The sequence below is a fragment of the Anas platyrhynchos genome, chromosome 2 (assembly GCF_047663525.1).
Source record: "Anas platyrhynchos isolate ZD024472 breed Pekin duck chromosome 2, IASCAAS_PekinDuck_T2T, whole genome shotgun sequence".
NCBI lineage: Eukaryota > Metazoa > Chordata > Aves > Anseriformes > Anatidae > Anas > Anas platyrhynchos.
In genome coordinates, this window is record NC_092588.1 from 30,125,722 (window position 1) to 30,142,506 (window position 16,785).

The 16,785-nt window shown below is 43.0% G+C and overlaps 1 long non-coding RNA gene across 1 annotated transcript; it reads left to right on the forward strand.

Annotated features, from left to right (window-relative positions):
* The first annotated feature begins 329 nt into the window (after positions 1–329).
* Positions 330–14,386, forward strand: LOC106017099 (uncharacterized). Its single transcript, XR_002402151.4, has 3 exons — positions 330–3,071; positions 3,172–3,291; positions 4,635–14,386. It is a non-coding gene; the product is annotated as an uncharacterized lncRNA (long non-coding RNA).
* The last annotated feature ends 2,399 nt before the right edge of the window (positions 14,387–16,785 follow it).

Below are 16,785 nucleotides of genomic sequence, written 5' to 3' on the forward strand. Positions count from 1 at the left end.
GGCGCAGCGCCCCGCCCTGCACGCGGCCCAAGATGGCGGCGCCGGGCTGGCGGCAATGGCGGGCGGCGCGGCGCTGGCTGCTGACGGCGGCCGGGCGGGGAGGCGGCAGCGGCGGCCTCAGGCAGGACGGGCCCCGGCAGGAACCCCCCGGGCAGGGAGCCCCTCGGCAGGAGGCGGGGAGGCGGCCGGGAGGCGCCGTGGCGGCGGCAGGGCGGCAGGTGAGGGCGGGGAGGGGCCGCCCCTGGGCGGCGGGGCGGGACCGGGGCTGCTGGCGGGGGGCGGGTAGAGCCCGGGCGCCTCAGGGGTGGGGGTGTGGGAATGGCCTCAAGTTGTGCCGGGGGAGGTTCAGGTTGGAAAGGAGGAGACATTTCTGCTCAGAAGGAGCAGTCAGGCACTGGGACGGGTTGCACAGGGAGGTGGTGGTCACTGTCCCTGGGGGTGCTCAAGGAGAGGTCGGACGTGGTGCTTGGGGACGTGGCTTAGTGGTGACATTGGTGGCAAGGGATGGTTGGACCAGATGATCTCGGAGAGCTTTTCCAACCATAATGAGTCTTTGATCTACCTGTTTGCATTTGCCTATCTCACCTCTCATCCCTTCACTTTCTGTAGTGAATATTTTACGGAAAAGTTGACAGTTAAAATACTCCCACAAAAACGTGTCCTGTTTCTGTAGGAAACACGTGGGTTTAACATAGGAGGTGCAGGTCTGCAGCAAAGCCACGTGCAGGGTTTTATAAGCTGGCAGAAAGAAAGTGAAAAGTGTGATGAAATGTCGGTGGGATCAAAGACGATTGAGGGTGGTACTCTAGTGGCTTACAGCAGAAATATTAGGGCAGGAATGAGAGAAATAAGTGGAAAGCACTTACGTGAAAGTACTTGCATGTGAAAGCAGCAGAAGTTGCAATATGGGGGTTAAACAGGTAGTTACGAGGGAGGACAGCCACCGTTCCCTGGTGCTGTCACAGTGGTGGCAGGGGGACGGTGATGTTCTGGGCAAGTCCCAGCAGCACAGGAGTTGGATGGAGAGCAGACCCCGCGTCCCAACAACAGGATGGCAATCAGCTGGCATCCCCTTACCCGCCTGCTGTTCTTCTCTTACCCCACCATGATGCAGAGGTGCTTTAGACAGGTATGGTGAGACCCACGGTGAGCAGCAGCTAAGTCACCCTCTGTGGCCATTACAGTGAATTTTGTCATGCTGATTTTCCCCCAGTATCAGCTGTGACAGTGGCCAGTAACAGGCACCTAGTCTCAGGAAGAAGCAGTAGATGTGTATTAATGTGTCACAGAATATCTCCTCCAGGCTGAAAAATCCCAGTATCTTTGATTTTTCCTTACGTGGAAGATACTCCATACTGCTGGTCACCCTCGTTGCTCTTCGTTTTGTAATTTTTCCAGTTCTGTGTGGCTGGGATTATGTTAAAGTGTGCCCAATAGGATATGGAGGCTAATGCTGTTTGTTAACATTGCAGGACTGACACAGTACGGGGAACGCAGAAATGCCAGTTACTGGATCCAGGAGCTGATAGCCCAAATTGTGTTGTAACATTCTGCTTTCCAATGAATATCCCTAGTAATGAGGCTGGCTGTGCTAGGATGAAGCTGTGAGCTGGCTCAGGTACTGTCCAAGGGAGAAGTCTGCAAAAGATTTAAAGAGTGGATCCAGCTGACCTGGCTGTAGAATATAGCAAACTCTGCTTCAGGGGTTACATTTTTTTTTGCCCTGTTAAAGTAACAAGTTAGGAACATAGGTTTTTTTTTTGTTTTGTTTTGTTTTGTTTGTTTGGTTTTTTGTTTGTTTTTTCTGTTTGTATATATTTGTATAAAGTTTTTAAAACGTCTTTACAGAAAGTCTTTCAAGTTTGTGTAGGTATAATACTGAACTAACTGAAATGTTATGTGGTATTCACAGTGTCATTTCTAAGTGTAATTACATGTAGAAATATAAACACCTAATACAATCTGGACTTCAGTGTAGGAATGCAAAATGAAGAGCTGGACCACAGCTCTGGATTTTTCTACGCTGTACTGAATTACCCTGACGTGAGGAAGAGGAAGGGCAGTGCTGTGCTGTGTGATGTCATGGGGATGTCAAGGAGCTGAAGTGAGACTGCCACAAGCCTGCTTCTGTGCTGTTCGGAGTCCATTTAGCAAAGCGCTCAGAGAGCCCCAGTGTGGCCGCTGGTTGTTCACGGCTCTTCTCTTTTAAGAGGATGCAGATGAGGGAGTGTGCTTGATGAGGGTGAGCTAACACTGCAAGGTGGGATACTGGAACAAGAGGAGAACACAAGGGGTCCAACACCCCGTGTTACTTGTTGGCTCTTTCCAGGTTTCTTAGCTCTCTGTCTCACTAACTGTAACCTATTTTGATTGCTAGAAAGCGTGGTTTTGGATAAATAAACTTCCCACAGGTATGAGCAACCCTGATGGTAACGCAGCATGAAGTTCTGTGATACTCATGGGAGATACTCAAAGCATTTGAAGTCTTTTTAGGAAAATCCTTTCAAGGGGAGCAACATACTCCTCTCCTGAGGAAAGCGTGCAGTGGCTCCAGCTGCAGTCCCTTTCCAGGGTGCTGTGCATCCACGGGATCTGCTCTTGCAAGACACAGCAGCTGTAACAGCACAGGGATGTTATTTGGGTCCTCGGTGATTCTGCTTCGATAGAGGAAGAAATACACAGATTCAGTGGCATTTCTGCACTGGTTTCATAGATGGGCTTTTTTCTTCTCAGTTTTGAAGCTGCACATGTGCCGTGGTGTTTGGGATGCTGTGGTGTTTTGCAGGCAAAGGTTTATTTTATGTGGATGGCAGAAAACTTGGCAAATGGACATGTTGATTTGCAGTTGTTTTAGGTAACTAAAAAAGCATGATGGTATTTTCCCTGGGTAGCTTCTTAACTTTTTAGGGCACAGCAGCAAATGCGTGATGCCAACCTCGCTTCCTAGCTGCCTGCTGTTGTTCCCTGCTGGCTGGTAACGTATCAGAATAACGTGTTTTATTTTTCAGGTAGGGAAATCTATGGAGCAGGTGCTTAAATGTTGCTTTAAGTCGTTAAAAGTTAGCAGCACGGTAAGCAAAATATTCTGGGAACCCTGCGTGCCGGTTAACCTTGCCTACAGTGGGCGGCTTACCTCTCACTGCTTTTTCCTGCATTTTTGTGATGATGTAGTGCCGAGCCTAGAACACCAAACCAGAAGACAAGCCTGGAGCTCTCCTCCTCTGCGTGGAGCCCCGTAAGGAAATCTGTCAGAAGCGGGGGAGATGCTGTGGGTGCTACCCGCGCAGCCAGGTAGGGAGCCCCGTTTTTGGGAAGGCCGGAGGGGCGCTGAGAGGGTCTGGGCCCCCTGCCCCTGCCTCTCCTGCGGCGGCCGGCAGGGGGGGGCCGTGTCGCGCACAGGCAGCTCCAGGGGAGGCGCTGGGTCAGAGCAAACCTCACTTTTTTATGGTTGTTTTTTTAAAGTTGGCCTTATGGGGACAGGCTCCGTGCAGAAGCTGTCCTGCGTCTGAACTGGGCGGCGCTGAGAGTGTCACCTTGCAGCGTTCGGGCTTTATTTCCATATTTTCATCTTGGCAGAGGTGTACAGATTTCATGTTGCTTCTCCTTGGTGTCACAGCTCTCACACAAAGTTTAGCATGTGCATCGTGCCTTCTCTGTTTAAATTCTTACACGTTATGCATATGGAAATGCTGAAGAGAGCCAACTGTATCCTCGTTGTGGATGTGATTCAATTTAAATTTCACTTACGGGATCGCAATCCTCATTTTGCAACCTTAGAGGCAATAGTGTATACTAACGTGTATGTCTAAACACTGGGATCATTGAGAGAAAAGTATTTAGTTTAATCTGCAGAGCATGGATTGAACTCTGTAGCAGTTTCTGAGCTCTGCAAAAGAAAAGCATCAGAAATCTGCAAAACAGTGACTTTTCAGGGCATTGGTATCAGTACGTATTTCTGAAATAGATTAGGAATTATTCCATCAAAAATGTTTGTATTTTTATTTTTATTTTTTTTGGTCCAGTCAGATGTTCTTTTCCAAAAAGATTTGGGAACTTGAGGGCATCCACATATTTAAATTTCTGGTTGCTATTTTCAAAAGTAAGATATCCATGGTCATAAAGAGAAGACAAGTGCTGTAACAGATGATATAAAGAGCTGTCTTAGCTATTTATATTTAAGGCGAGAGACTGAAAACTGAGACACAAAAACAATAGTTTTAAATGAATGTACTGCCCTGTTATAAAGGGTACGTGGATGTTCTTTACAAAGGACACGCACCTGCCTTACTTATGCAGTGTCTTCTCAACCTCAGTTTGGAATAATGCCTAGCATGGGACATTTTGAAAAAAATATCAGAATTATTTATAGTGCAATTGCTGGTGGCAAATAGTTTTCTTAATCTATCTTTTCACCTAGGATGTTGTCTAGAAGATGGTTTTACTGAAGTAGCAGTTATTTGAGAACAAAATTAGTTACTCTGGGCATTTTTCACTTCGGTATAATGTTTCTTAGTGCCCCTATAAACTCTGTGGGTGGAGTGCGCTTTCAGTCTTAACAAAATACTTAAAAACGTTTTTGTTTTGATTGCAAATGTAATAGCACTTTACAAAAAATACAGAGGTGACTCTTTTAGGCAGATTACCTTCTGGCCAGCGTTCAAGTACTCGACGCTGCTGACTAGCAGAGAGCACGACTTGCCCCACGTGGAGTTTATGGGACCTGGAACGAGTTTGCTTTACCTGTGAGTTTCTCCCGGCTTGCGCTGGCTGTGTGTGCATTTGAGAGCCTTGGGTTATGCCTGCTCCTACACCATGAATGCTTCCTGAGACTGAATGCAGGACAAGGACTACAGCGCAGACTTCTCAGCATCCTCTCAGCTCTGTCTGCTCTAAAGGCTGGTTTGCATTCCAGTCCTTGGCAGAACACAGAGGTGTGGTGCTTGCTGCCCCTTTGTGGAGCACAGACTTGTGTGGCAAGGCCCTTAACACTGTGCTGAGCTCCCTCCTCAGCGTGAAGATCACAGCACTTAGGGAATGGGTTGCAGTTGTCTTCTGGAACTTCTTTAGATAGCTTTGAGACTGCTATCCAAGTGATGACTGAAGCAGCCTAGCTGCAGGTGCTGGGCTCAGGCACCACAGGTTTCTCTTAGCACTGCGTGCGCTGCTCTGGTACGACTCTTTGTGATGTGACCCATGGAGCGGGCTCACCGTGGCTTAGACATTTTCCTTCTTCAGAGATGAGAATTTCTGTTCTTTTCAGAAGTGAACTGAAGAGTTGGATGTTTTGGGTGCGCTCAGCATGTGCGCAGGGAGGAATCTTGCCCTTGAGAGTGGATCCTAGCTCATGTAGGAGCGGGTGCAGGCACGAGGGAGGAGTATGTGTGAGCTGGGGGAGAGCTGGGAGGAATGTGAAAAGCTGTGGGCACGCAGGGTCAGGGCCTTATAGGAATCACCTCCTAGTTCTTACGTTTTCTTCCCATCCCTTCCCATATATAACAAAATGCAGTAAAAATATTTAGATAACTGTAAGTGATTTGAGTTGGCTTTTTTTCCTATTACTGGTGAAGATACTGCATTGAGACTCATCTCTCCTTTTGCAGAACATCAGTGAACTTTCATCTCTGCTATGATCTTCACCTCTTTTGACCTATTTGTTTGTTCTCCGAGGGCTTCATATTTTAACCTTATATTGACACAATCACAGTGTTCTATAACTTTTTGCTATAAAACAATCCTTGAAGAAAAATAGAGATATACTTTGTTTAAATTGTATACAGATACTATTTACATCTAAGAAAAACAGGCAGGTTTATTGCAAACAAATTATATATAATTTTATGTTATCAAATACATTCTTCACTCAGCACTCCTAGTACGTGATCCTTCCAGCTACTAACCAGTATATTTTTAAGCTGCATTTGAAATCCTTTATGGAAGTCTTGTGTTCCAGTTTCTGCACTGTGTACCTAATGAAAATGTGAAGATAACTGGAGAACCTTCTTCTTACAACACAGTTGCTATGGAGTCAACCAGTGCAGCAGATTTATATGTACATTTATAAGATTTGGGTGTAAACCTTGGAGGTTTCGGTAGCGTTACAGAGTGTTAGCAATGTATCTTTGCTGCTTTCTGGTATTATAAATGGACAGTTGTTTTGCCTCACAAGAAATTTCAAAAAAGGGACTAAACGCAGCTGTAGATGCTTAAATTCCTTGTGAAATAGAGCTGTGATGGCTTTCCTCTCACCAAATGTGCTCTGTTGTTTTATGCTGTTCCTCCTCAACGCAGTTGCTTAAAGTCACAGAAAAACAGACCATACCGTTGGCAGTTTTGGAAAGGGGCAGGTGTAGCCATAATGGAGTCAGAAGGCTCCAGTTTTTTTACTCACTGTGCTAGTGCATGCAGCATTTCTTACAAGACTTACAAGGGTAGTTTGAGTTGGAACATTTACATTTGTTTTATGAACAGAGCTACTACATTTGATTTAGCAGCACAGAGTAAGACATCAGTAGTGAGTCATTTCACAAAAGAAATAATTAGTGTGTTTTGTGAGTTTAAAGAACTGTTCTCATGCTACATCTAGATGATAAGTCTAAGAAATACCCGTCTTCAGACAGATAAAAGCTTCAGAAAGCAATGTAAAGAACTTACCAGACAACAGAGAAGTTTTGATTTTTAAAGTCCAGCTCTGGAAAACCTGTTGCATATTATGCACAGCGTACAAATCATATTCCTGTGATCTTTTTTTTTTTTTGATGTCTGCATGATCCTACTTGAAAAGTGTAATTATGAGAGACAGAAGGGTAGTTTTCACCGTGGTATTTTCCTGGTTAAGTGCTACATGTATTTGGTTAATTGTTATTTGCATCTCTTTTAAAAATGTGCTTAGTTCACAATATTACATTGTTCGTTATTACGAGGACAATATATATACAAATATATTTTGACATACAAGTGTAATGCCTCTTCTCTGTGCAGTTGAAAAGCTTTTAATTAGAAGTTATTCTGTATGCAAAAATGAGATTATATTCTTCAGTCAGCGTTGCAGTGAGTACCAAAATGCGGAGCTTGATGGAAAGATAAGCAGAAGGTAAAGACTGAACATTAAACACCAACATCAACTGCTTTCAAATAGTGTGTGCTGAATCTTTCATTATTTTAAAAATACAAGGGTAGTCCTTTCTCAATCGCCAATCAAAATACAATTTTAAAACTTTTTTTTTTTCCCAAATGTAATTTCAGTATGTGGGATTTGGCTTAAAATTGTGTGTGCACTGAATTGCAAAGCAAAACCTAGAGAGTTTTGCCAAGTATGACAGCAAATAACTTGTAACTTCCTATGACCATGTCTGTTCCCTTTTGGATAATGCTACAAAATATGATTGTACTACTCTTAGTATAATTGATGCTAGGTGCTTTTGGTATTTTTTTTTTCTTTTGGGGATGAAAAAGGTTGGCAAATCTGTAACGTGCACAAAGTGAAGGTATTCTTCAATGGAAATCAGTCATTTCCTCATAGTATGCATTTCAAATTAGCTTTGTGCATGTTTTTGTGTATTAGCCTGTCACAACTCTTCGAGGTGGCAGTCAGTGAAGCAGCTGCAGCTCTTGCAGATCTTCTTTGGGGTTATATGCCACGAGATCTTGCTGCTTGCATGAGAGATTGGAAAAATGGTACCTGCATTGTTGAAAGTATATTCAGTTTAATCTTAACTGAAGATTAAACAAATTTTTTTTAGGCTAGAAAAGATCACTGTGAGCATCTAGTCTAACTCTGACATAGAGCACTGGAGTTTCAGCCAGAGACTCTTGGACTTCTATATAAAAAAAAAAAAAGACTCAGCCATAATACTTGCACGTAAGAACACAACCTCAGAGTTTGTTCCAGTATTTCCTCCAGTGTTTTGTGCCTTATGAAGGCAGCTTGGATATCCACGTAAAGTAGTCTTCCAAATGGCATTACCTAGAGGCTTTTTTTTTTTTTTTTTTTTTTTTTTTTTTCAGTATTATTATGGTTTACTTAAGACTAGATTGAGAAATAAAATAAGGCTTACTTCATTTCCAGGACTTACAGCTCAGCCAGTTTCAAGTAGATAGGTGAGAGCAGTTCTGAGTTCTCCAGCTTACAGCTGAGCTGTAAAATATTGCCAGAATGTTTTGCCCAGGCTGCTCACAAACCTTACCAAGCAGCTGATGCTTTCTCAGAAGTTTCTTGGGGGCTTGAGGGTCTTCTTAGAGATTTCAGCTCGTGTACACTCCCAGCGCACACAGGGCGCTCTGAGACTCCTCCTAGCATGTTGTGTGCGGCAAGATCACTGCCAGATTTTACTGTCAGGTTAGTGGTGAATATGGAGATACCCCGGCTTCCATAGCTGTGCTGGTTAAAGCCTGATCCTGCAGTATTAAAAATAATAAAAACAAAAATGTTAGGGTTTTAATGAAGAGTTCCTTAAAAAATAGTATTATACTTACACACTGTATTAGTTGCCAAAAATCCTACTATCTTCAGCAAAATTTAAATGACTCTTTGCCAAAACACTTAGTCACTGCTTCTCACCAAGGGATGCTTAAATGTCTAATTTCAGCTTTTTTACTTCCAGGCTTCTTGGCTGAAGAGGTTTGTTTGTTTTGCTTTATGAAATGAAACCACTTTTTTTTTTTCTGTACTGAGGAAAATATATGGATATTCCTCTTTTGGTTGGAACAACTGAAGGTTTGCTCTTTGGTGGTTCTTCAGGGATGCTTGTAGCTTCAAGTTTGTGATGGGAAATACCTCTGGACAATTAAAACCCTAAATATGTGAGTTTTTGAAAGTTAATAAAGATTTAATAAAGATAAGAATGAAAACATAGCAGTCGATTTCCTTTATCCTGTTCTAGGCAAAAAAAAAAAAAAAAAAAAAAAAAGGTGTTTTCCTTTGCCCTTTTTGGTTTTTGGTCGTAAAATCTGAGATGTATTTCCTTTGAATTGTAAAGTTTTGGAGGAAAAGCCTTCAGCAGTCACTGTTCTCGTCTTGAATACCAGTTTTGTAGTTCCATATTTTTATTTAAAAATGATTGTGTTTTCTTCTCTCTCCTGTTTTCTTCAACCAACTTGCCTTTAAAAAACGGATACAGACACCGTGTGTTTTTATTCTAAAACTAATCGGGGTTTTGCTACCATTGAGGGTGAACTCAAGTCATTGCGCAGGCATGGACGGAGCGTGGTGGATGTGGTGTCTGCAGGAATTGCTCGGCTTTCTGAACTGCTGCTGTTCCCTTATCTGCAAGTCCCCGTGTCTCCAGAGCGTATTTCCATGTTCAGAAGAACAAAGGAGACTTTTAAACCGGAATGAAGAATGTTTGGCATCTAATCTGTTGTGATCCCAGATAGAGCTTTTTAGCTACACTGATACGTCTTGAGCTTGCCTGCAGATTTTAAATGATGAACACTGGAATATATTAAAATCCTTACAGCTAAAACACTTCCCCTAAAGAACTCAGGTGGTCGTAGCATAAGCTGATGGGCAAGTATTTTTGTAAATTGGACATTGAAACAGTCTTTGCAACACAAGCACATCATGTGAAGCTTTTTTATTAGTATCTTTTTGCTTTCAAGCAAAGAAGTTTCCAGTTTTCTCCTCGATTGCTTTCAGAGCTGTCCTTTGTGACTTTGCAGTCATTAATCTCGGATTTTTCCCTGAATCACTGCTTTTATTTCTGCTTTGAATCATGGGCCCTTCTTTTCTGCTTGGCACTGTTTGCCTTCAGCGGCTTTATTAAATAACACAAATCTTGCTTTTGTTTGTTTTCTACAGTTGTTGCTAATAAAGGGGTTTGAGAATCAAGAGCTATGTGCTAGCTGCTCGCCGTTATCTCTTTTCACAGGATGAAATGGAAAAATCTATTGTTTTGAGGAAACTGAAGAGATCTTCCACGTCTTTGTGGTTGCCCAGTTTGGGTTGTGAGTCGAATCTGTTGGCAAACAGCATGAACTTCAGTTGTTCTGTTTGTTTGATGGTTTTAAACAGGACAAAACCTCTGACCACTAACAGGAGAGGACATCCAGATATGTTATGATGGGGAAAAATTACAAAACACACAGTGGAGCTTAAAAGAGCAACCTCTTGAATTTGTGCTGGCTTTGGTAATGCTCAGTGAGACTTCGAGCTTTGAGTCCCGCTCAACTGCTCGTAAACTTTACCAGGTGAATTTTGCTGGCAGTTGTGTTCAATTACTTGCATATTACCTAAAACTTGTGACCTAGTTTGCTGTATGCAGGGCTGTATGAAGAATAATCGTACTGTTTTTTTTGAGTGTGTGTAGTTTCATGGTTTAGCAGGTGAGGTTGGTAGTAGGGTGATGGACCAGATGATCTGGAGGTCTTTTCCAGCCTTAATGATCCTGTAAATCTATGCCTGCTGTATCCATGATGTGTTTTGTTAATAATAGCTGATATTTTAGTACTTACCTTGTTGAATGTTGCAGAATTAAACATCAGGTTTCAAAACAGGCTGTAAACAGTAGTCAGATGTGTTGGTGGAGCATCAGGCTGAGGGGTATGGCATGTGTTCTCCGTGCATGAGTACTGCAGAGTAGCTGGCGATATGCAAAACGTCTTCTTCAATACTACTTGAAACTAATGCTAGAATTAAGAAAATAGCAACTAACTTGGTATTTTTTTTTCAAATGGCATACTGGAGATGGCAAAGATGCATGTTACACTGGGGGATAATTCCTGACTTTGCGTTGCTGTTCACGAAAAAGCTGGAGTGATGCTCTGGAGTCAGGTTTGTGATTTCTTCCAGTGACGCAAAATAGGAGCAAGTCATCTACTGCATACGACAAGCATAAGTATTTTTAAGATTTTGCTCCTACTTTCTGATAATACAGGTGCTGATAATAAGCCTGTGAACCCCTGGTACGCAGGGCTGTAGCTCGTGCCATGTAAAAAGGGAAAGTAGGCACCAGCCTCCCTCGAGGGAGTGGGATGTGTAATAATTCAGGGACTGCTCTATATTGAGGCGATTACTGGTGGTGTTTTCTGCACCTCGAGAGGTGTTTTGCCAAGTACTGAGCTACTTCGGAGCAGGAGACAAAAAGGCTGGGGAGGGAGGAGGCCGGGAGGACCCTGCAGGCTGCATGGGGATGCTGTCAGGGTGGCAGATAGCTCTGCGGTGGCATCAGCCTGGAAGTGCAAGACTGAGTTAGTGCTTAAGAAATCTACATTGGGCACTTACTTATTTTAAAGGAAAGAGACAGTAAGTATTAGTGGCAGCTTCGACTCTTAAAATATGTTTTTTCTAAGCTCTTCTTTCTGCTAATGCAAGTAGCAGAGCCTTTGCTTCAGAAAGCTCTAAAATCACCGCCTACTGCTGGGCACAATGTGGCGAACATGCTCGGGGTTGGAGGTATAGAAGGTACTTGAACTATTTGGTCGAGAGGAGACGGGGCTGCACGTCTTTGTTTTGACATGAGTGAAAGGCATGGGGCCAAAAGCCTGGAGGATTATATTCTGGGACCAGAATAAAAAGCATTGAGCTTCTCAGTAATGAACCGTAAGCATTCGGCCCAAATAGTTTAATGTATAAAAAGAAGGCGACAGCCAGAGAAATGGATTGTACAACTTTGAGCTGCGATTGCTTGTGTGTTGAGGTTGCAGTCGCTGTCACCATACGGCAGCCCTCGCAGTGCTCCTCTCGAGGCTTTACCCTAATTTCTCAGAAAAGCTTCAGCGTGTAGGGAAAAAGTGGTGGTGAAAACAAAGCGTGTTCTTTGATGGGTTCAGGAGAACTCTTGAGTTTCGCTTGTTAATGCTGCTTATCTATTTCTGGGTGGAAGGCCATTAGCTGCTTGGTGTAAGCGTTGGCAGCACGGTGTCGGTGTGAGTTAGTCCTGGTGGCTTTGGGGTGATATTTTTGTGCAAAATGAAGTTTTGACTTAGTGTCCAAGCCAGAAGTCTTGTGTGACTGTAGGCTGCAATTACTGCTCGTATTGTCTGAATACTTTAACAACTGCAGACTGGTGATTTTTGAATGAATATCTAGTTGTGCCTTGTTTACAGGGCAAAGTGGATTTCAAAGGGATGACGCTTTGGCAAAAAATAGAAATGGTTATTCATTTGATTTAAAAAATAGTAAAAAAAAAACACTGGAGAGGAATTCGGTAAATTAACTGTGAAGCACTGTGATCTGTTGCCCCAGTAATCCCTTCAAAAACTGTTAAACAATTCCTGGGATTTAGGCTTATGGCTAATTAGGTCAGCACACTCGTAGCAGTTACTTTGTAGGGAAAAGCAAAGTTTGCTGAGCTAGTAGGTAGCAGTGGGTTTGTTTAGGTTGCTGGTTGAAATACGTGCCTTGCCAATAGATACCTGATCAGAGGGAAGCTTAATACATTTTAATATTCTTTATAACAGGATCTCAGTCTGTTTCTTGAATAAAATAATGTGTGTTGAAAGAGATCTCGGGAGGCTGTCTGTTCAGACCCCTAGCTCCAAGCAGCACAGACTTGGGGCAGATGACTCAGGGCCTTTCCAAATCAAGTTTGGTATCTCCAAGCCGTTGTGCCTTTAGCTGTTGTGGCATCACGCTAGCTCCCTGTTCCAAACTATTTTTTCCATTTTCTTGTTTTGTGTAACAAACATTGGGCAGAAAAACCTTGCAGGCTGTGGGTGACAGTGCTGCGGGGACAGCCTTGATGGTTGTGGAGGGTTGCATTCTTTGCATGCTGCTGGATGCTCACCTGTCATTCACCCTCTGATTGTAGCCCTCTGATTACCAATCTCCCATCTCCCTCCTTCATGTTGCAGCCGTATCTCTCACATTCCAACACGCGTGCTACTTGTCTGTGCAAGCAAACTTAAAACATATAGCGAGGGTTTTAAAGATGTCTTGCTCAGTGGGTGGGACAGGACCACCCTGCATGTATAGTTCATAGGCTTTCCTCCATTGGAGTTGCTTCTTTCAGTTGGATCTTATTGGGGCTTAAATCCATGATGGCTTTTCCAACTTGCAGAATATTCTGTTATTTAAAGAGCTACATTGTTCTATTATTATTATTATTTCCCTATGTCCAGAGAGAGTGGAAGGCATCCAAATATTTGTGAATAACTTTCGACCCTAGAAAATTAGAAGGAAAATCAAACAGGCTGGGCATTTAAGAAAAAAAATAAGTCTTTGCACTTGAGGTATTTGAGAAGAATGTTCCCTTTGTGTTTCTGGACTTTTTTAGTGGCCTTCAACTTCTGCTACTAGGTGAGTGATCAATGCATTGCATATATCACAGCTGTATGGCCAGCACTCATCGAGAATCAAAAACGTGCAGAGGGTTTCATAAAGTGTGTTGCCCTGTTATCTTAACTGTCTTACAATTTTTCTGCAGGGGCACTGTGAGGAATGCAGTGAAGGAGATTTGGAAATGGTGGAGGAAAGTACTCATTAAATCTCTTTAAAAATCTAGATAAATTACTTTCATAAGAGAGCTCCTGTGGGTTATGCAAAGGAAAAGATGCTGTGCTTTAGCTCACTCTCTGTTTCTTGGCTGTCCTCAGTCATGTTCTTGATGGCAGTAACCAGTGGAGTCTTTTGAAGATTCCTGTGTACTTGAATTAGATATTCATGATATTCTTGAGAGGTTTCTCTGCAGGAAGCTGAATGGAAAAAACCTGCAGAGTTGCAGACCAGTGATATAATTCAAATAAAATCCTGGTGGCTGGAAAACTGTCCACAGTGAAGGATGGCCAAGGGGTTCCTGGTACATTAGCATTCGGAGCTCACTGACTTCAATCTCCGTTGCAGTAAGAATTGAGTACATTTGTTGGTGTGTAAAGATAGTGCTCGGGTGTTGTGTACAGAGATTTCTTCCCAAGCAGGCTTTCAGATGGGAGAACTCTGTCTAATTTTTTTCCTGCCAGAAAGATAAAGGAGAGGGATGTTATTAACTAAAATGGGCCATTTGTAGGGGATAAAAACAGGAAATCCATACAATGTTCATGTACCCATCTTCACAACGCAGAGATTAAAATGTCACAAGTGACAGCTTTTGGGTAGCTTTAGCTGCTGCCTGTGTCATGGCATGAAAGCAGCAAGGATGAGGTGAATGTGATTGATCAGTGGCACAAAGCAGGGTCAGTGCTGGGTCCAGTCCTGTTAAACTCCTCCATCCGTGACCTCCACGAAGGACCAGAGGGCTCCTTCAGCAAGTGTGCAGGTGCTACAAAACTGGGGGGAGCGATGGGTGCACCAGAGGTGGTGGTGCCATCCAGAGGGGCCTGGACAGGCTGGAGAAATGGGCTGACAGGAACCTCATGGAGTTCAACAAGAAGTGCGAAGTCCTGCACTGGGGAGGCACCACCCCATTGGAAAAGACCTGATGGGAACCAGTCTTCTGGAAAAAAACAACAAAAACACACTTTTGTGGGCACTTTCCCAGACAGGAATTTTGTCTGGGAGGGAGTGGAGAGTGGAGGCAGGGTGACACATGGCAGTGCCACCTTGGTTGGTTTAAACCAATTGGTTAACCAATTTATGGAGTGGTATCCTAAATTAATAAGACTGAAAGGAATTTTTGGAGGACCCTAGAGAGATTTTTGTCAGATGTTCACTCAGAGCAGGTGAAGCATTTGGAATGGAAGGCTTATCTCCGAAACACCGTGTTCTGAAAAGCCAGCATCTCTGCCAGTTCATGGTCCTGCATTTTTCTCTCTGTCTTCAACATCATTTAGTCTGGAGCAGAGGAGGCTCAGGGGAGACCTCATTGCTCTCTACAACTACCTGAGAGGAAGGTGTGGGGATTTGGGGGTCAGCCTCTTGTCAAAGGTAACTAGTGATAGGACTAGAGGGAATGGCCTCAAGTTGCACCAGGGCAGGTTTAGGTTGGAAATGAGGAGACATTTCTTCTCAGAAAGAGCAGTCATCACTGGGACGAGTTGCCCAGGGAGGCGGTGGAGTCACCGTCCCTGGGGGTGTTCAAGGAGAGGTTGGATGTGGTGCTTGGGGACAGGGTTCAGTGGGTGACATTGGTGGTAGGGGGATGGTTGGACTAGGTGATCTTGAAGGTCTTTTCCAACCTGAGTGATTCTGTGATGCCGTTTAAATATTCCTCTTACTGGTTCCAGTGTTTTGCATTCGGTCTTGCAGCACTTAGAAATGCATCCTGTGTAATTAATTTTTGTGTATTTGAATTCAGAGTGCATTATGAATTCCCGTGCTTGAAACTTTGTCTGATATTAGTTCTCCTGTATGAAATCCTACTGCTCTGTTTGTGTTTCTCCATCACCAGCAGCTTTACTTTTGTGAAGTGTGTGTGCATGTGCATATGTGTGTGTTAGAAGGCATTTTATTCGGTCCTTGTCCTTGGGATGCTACATTTAAACTTCCCCAGTTCTGAGGCTTCAAACTGGCCAGGTGTCAGATCTCTAGCTTTTAATTCCTGAGGTTATGTCATGTCAGAACAACCCATGCTGTTTGTGCATTCCAGCGAATCTGGAATTCAAAACTGTTCCTTGTTTTGACTTCCCTGAGAGTAAAAGTTTCCAAGTGTGCGAAGGGAAAATGATGGCATTATTCCCTGCTGGTACGAAATGCAGACGGCCTTCCAGCATCTGCTGGCAGTAGTCAATGGGGACATGTTTCCTCCCGGTTCTGTCATGTTTGGTAAATAGTTGGTTGGCAGAAATGAGACATCTTTCTTCTGCGGTCTAGGAAAGCATGGTTTCGATACTTTGATTTAAACCATTTGAAATTATGTTATTTAAATCAGGAAGAAAAAAAAAAATCCTGGTGCATTTTCCACAGTCCTGGTGCGAAATCCAGGATGCGATTGCTTCCCACAGCTCTGTTCATCAGTGTCATGGAAAAACAGGTAGGAACAGTCAATGCTAGCCTCTATTCTGAGGACATGGTAACTATAAAAGGAAACTATCATGTATTTACAAATTTTAGATTTTGGTTGCTTTCTTACAGTTGAGGGCAGTGTAGTTTAGTTAAACTTCATGCTGTGAATTCAGCCCCAAGTTCCTGTGTGCTGAGCAGAGCCTTGCAAGGTCACAAACTTGCAAGGTCACAAAATATATAAAATCCAGATATATCCAGATAGAATCTGGATATAAAATCCAGAGTGCCCATGTATCCTTACCACACTCACATACTGTGCTGAACATCCTTAGTCACTGGATTATTGTAATAGAATAGCAATTCATCGTGAGAATCCGTAGCAATATTATTTCTCTCTTCTTCCAGACTTTATGGTAAAGTGGAGTGAATTTTCAGAATAGCTTTTTACTTTGAAGCCAATGTATCTCTAAATCGTTAATTACTTCATTGTGTTGTTCTGTTTAGTTCTTGTGTCGGCGTGAAAATAGTCTGAAATCTTGCATGAAGTAATTATTCTCTCCAGTTAATTACCACTAAAGGTGAGGGAAAAATTAATAGGCTCTCATTTTGTGTGTTTGTGCTCTCTTTTCTGTGAATTTGTTTATCCAGCCATCCAATAAAACACTTGGTTTCACTTTTGGATTTCAGGTACATATTGCTTCCAAAACGTGTGTCCCCTTTAAAAGGTGACAGTTTTAAAAAGTGGTCAAATTTAGTGTATCAGAGGAAACACATGAGAATGAGTCTCACTTTGATGTAACTGGGTATGTTTGTCTGAGTTAATGAAACCTTTGCCTTCAGTGTGTAAAATGTTTTGGATTGGAGAATAGAATAAATGACTCCATAGAAGTATTACTAAAAATGTGCAAAAGACTTAAACTCTTTACTTGCAATAATCCTTTCTGTATGTTACAGGTTTAATATATTTCCTC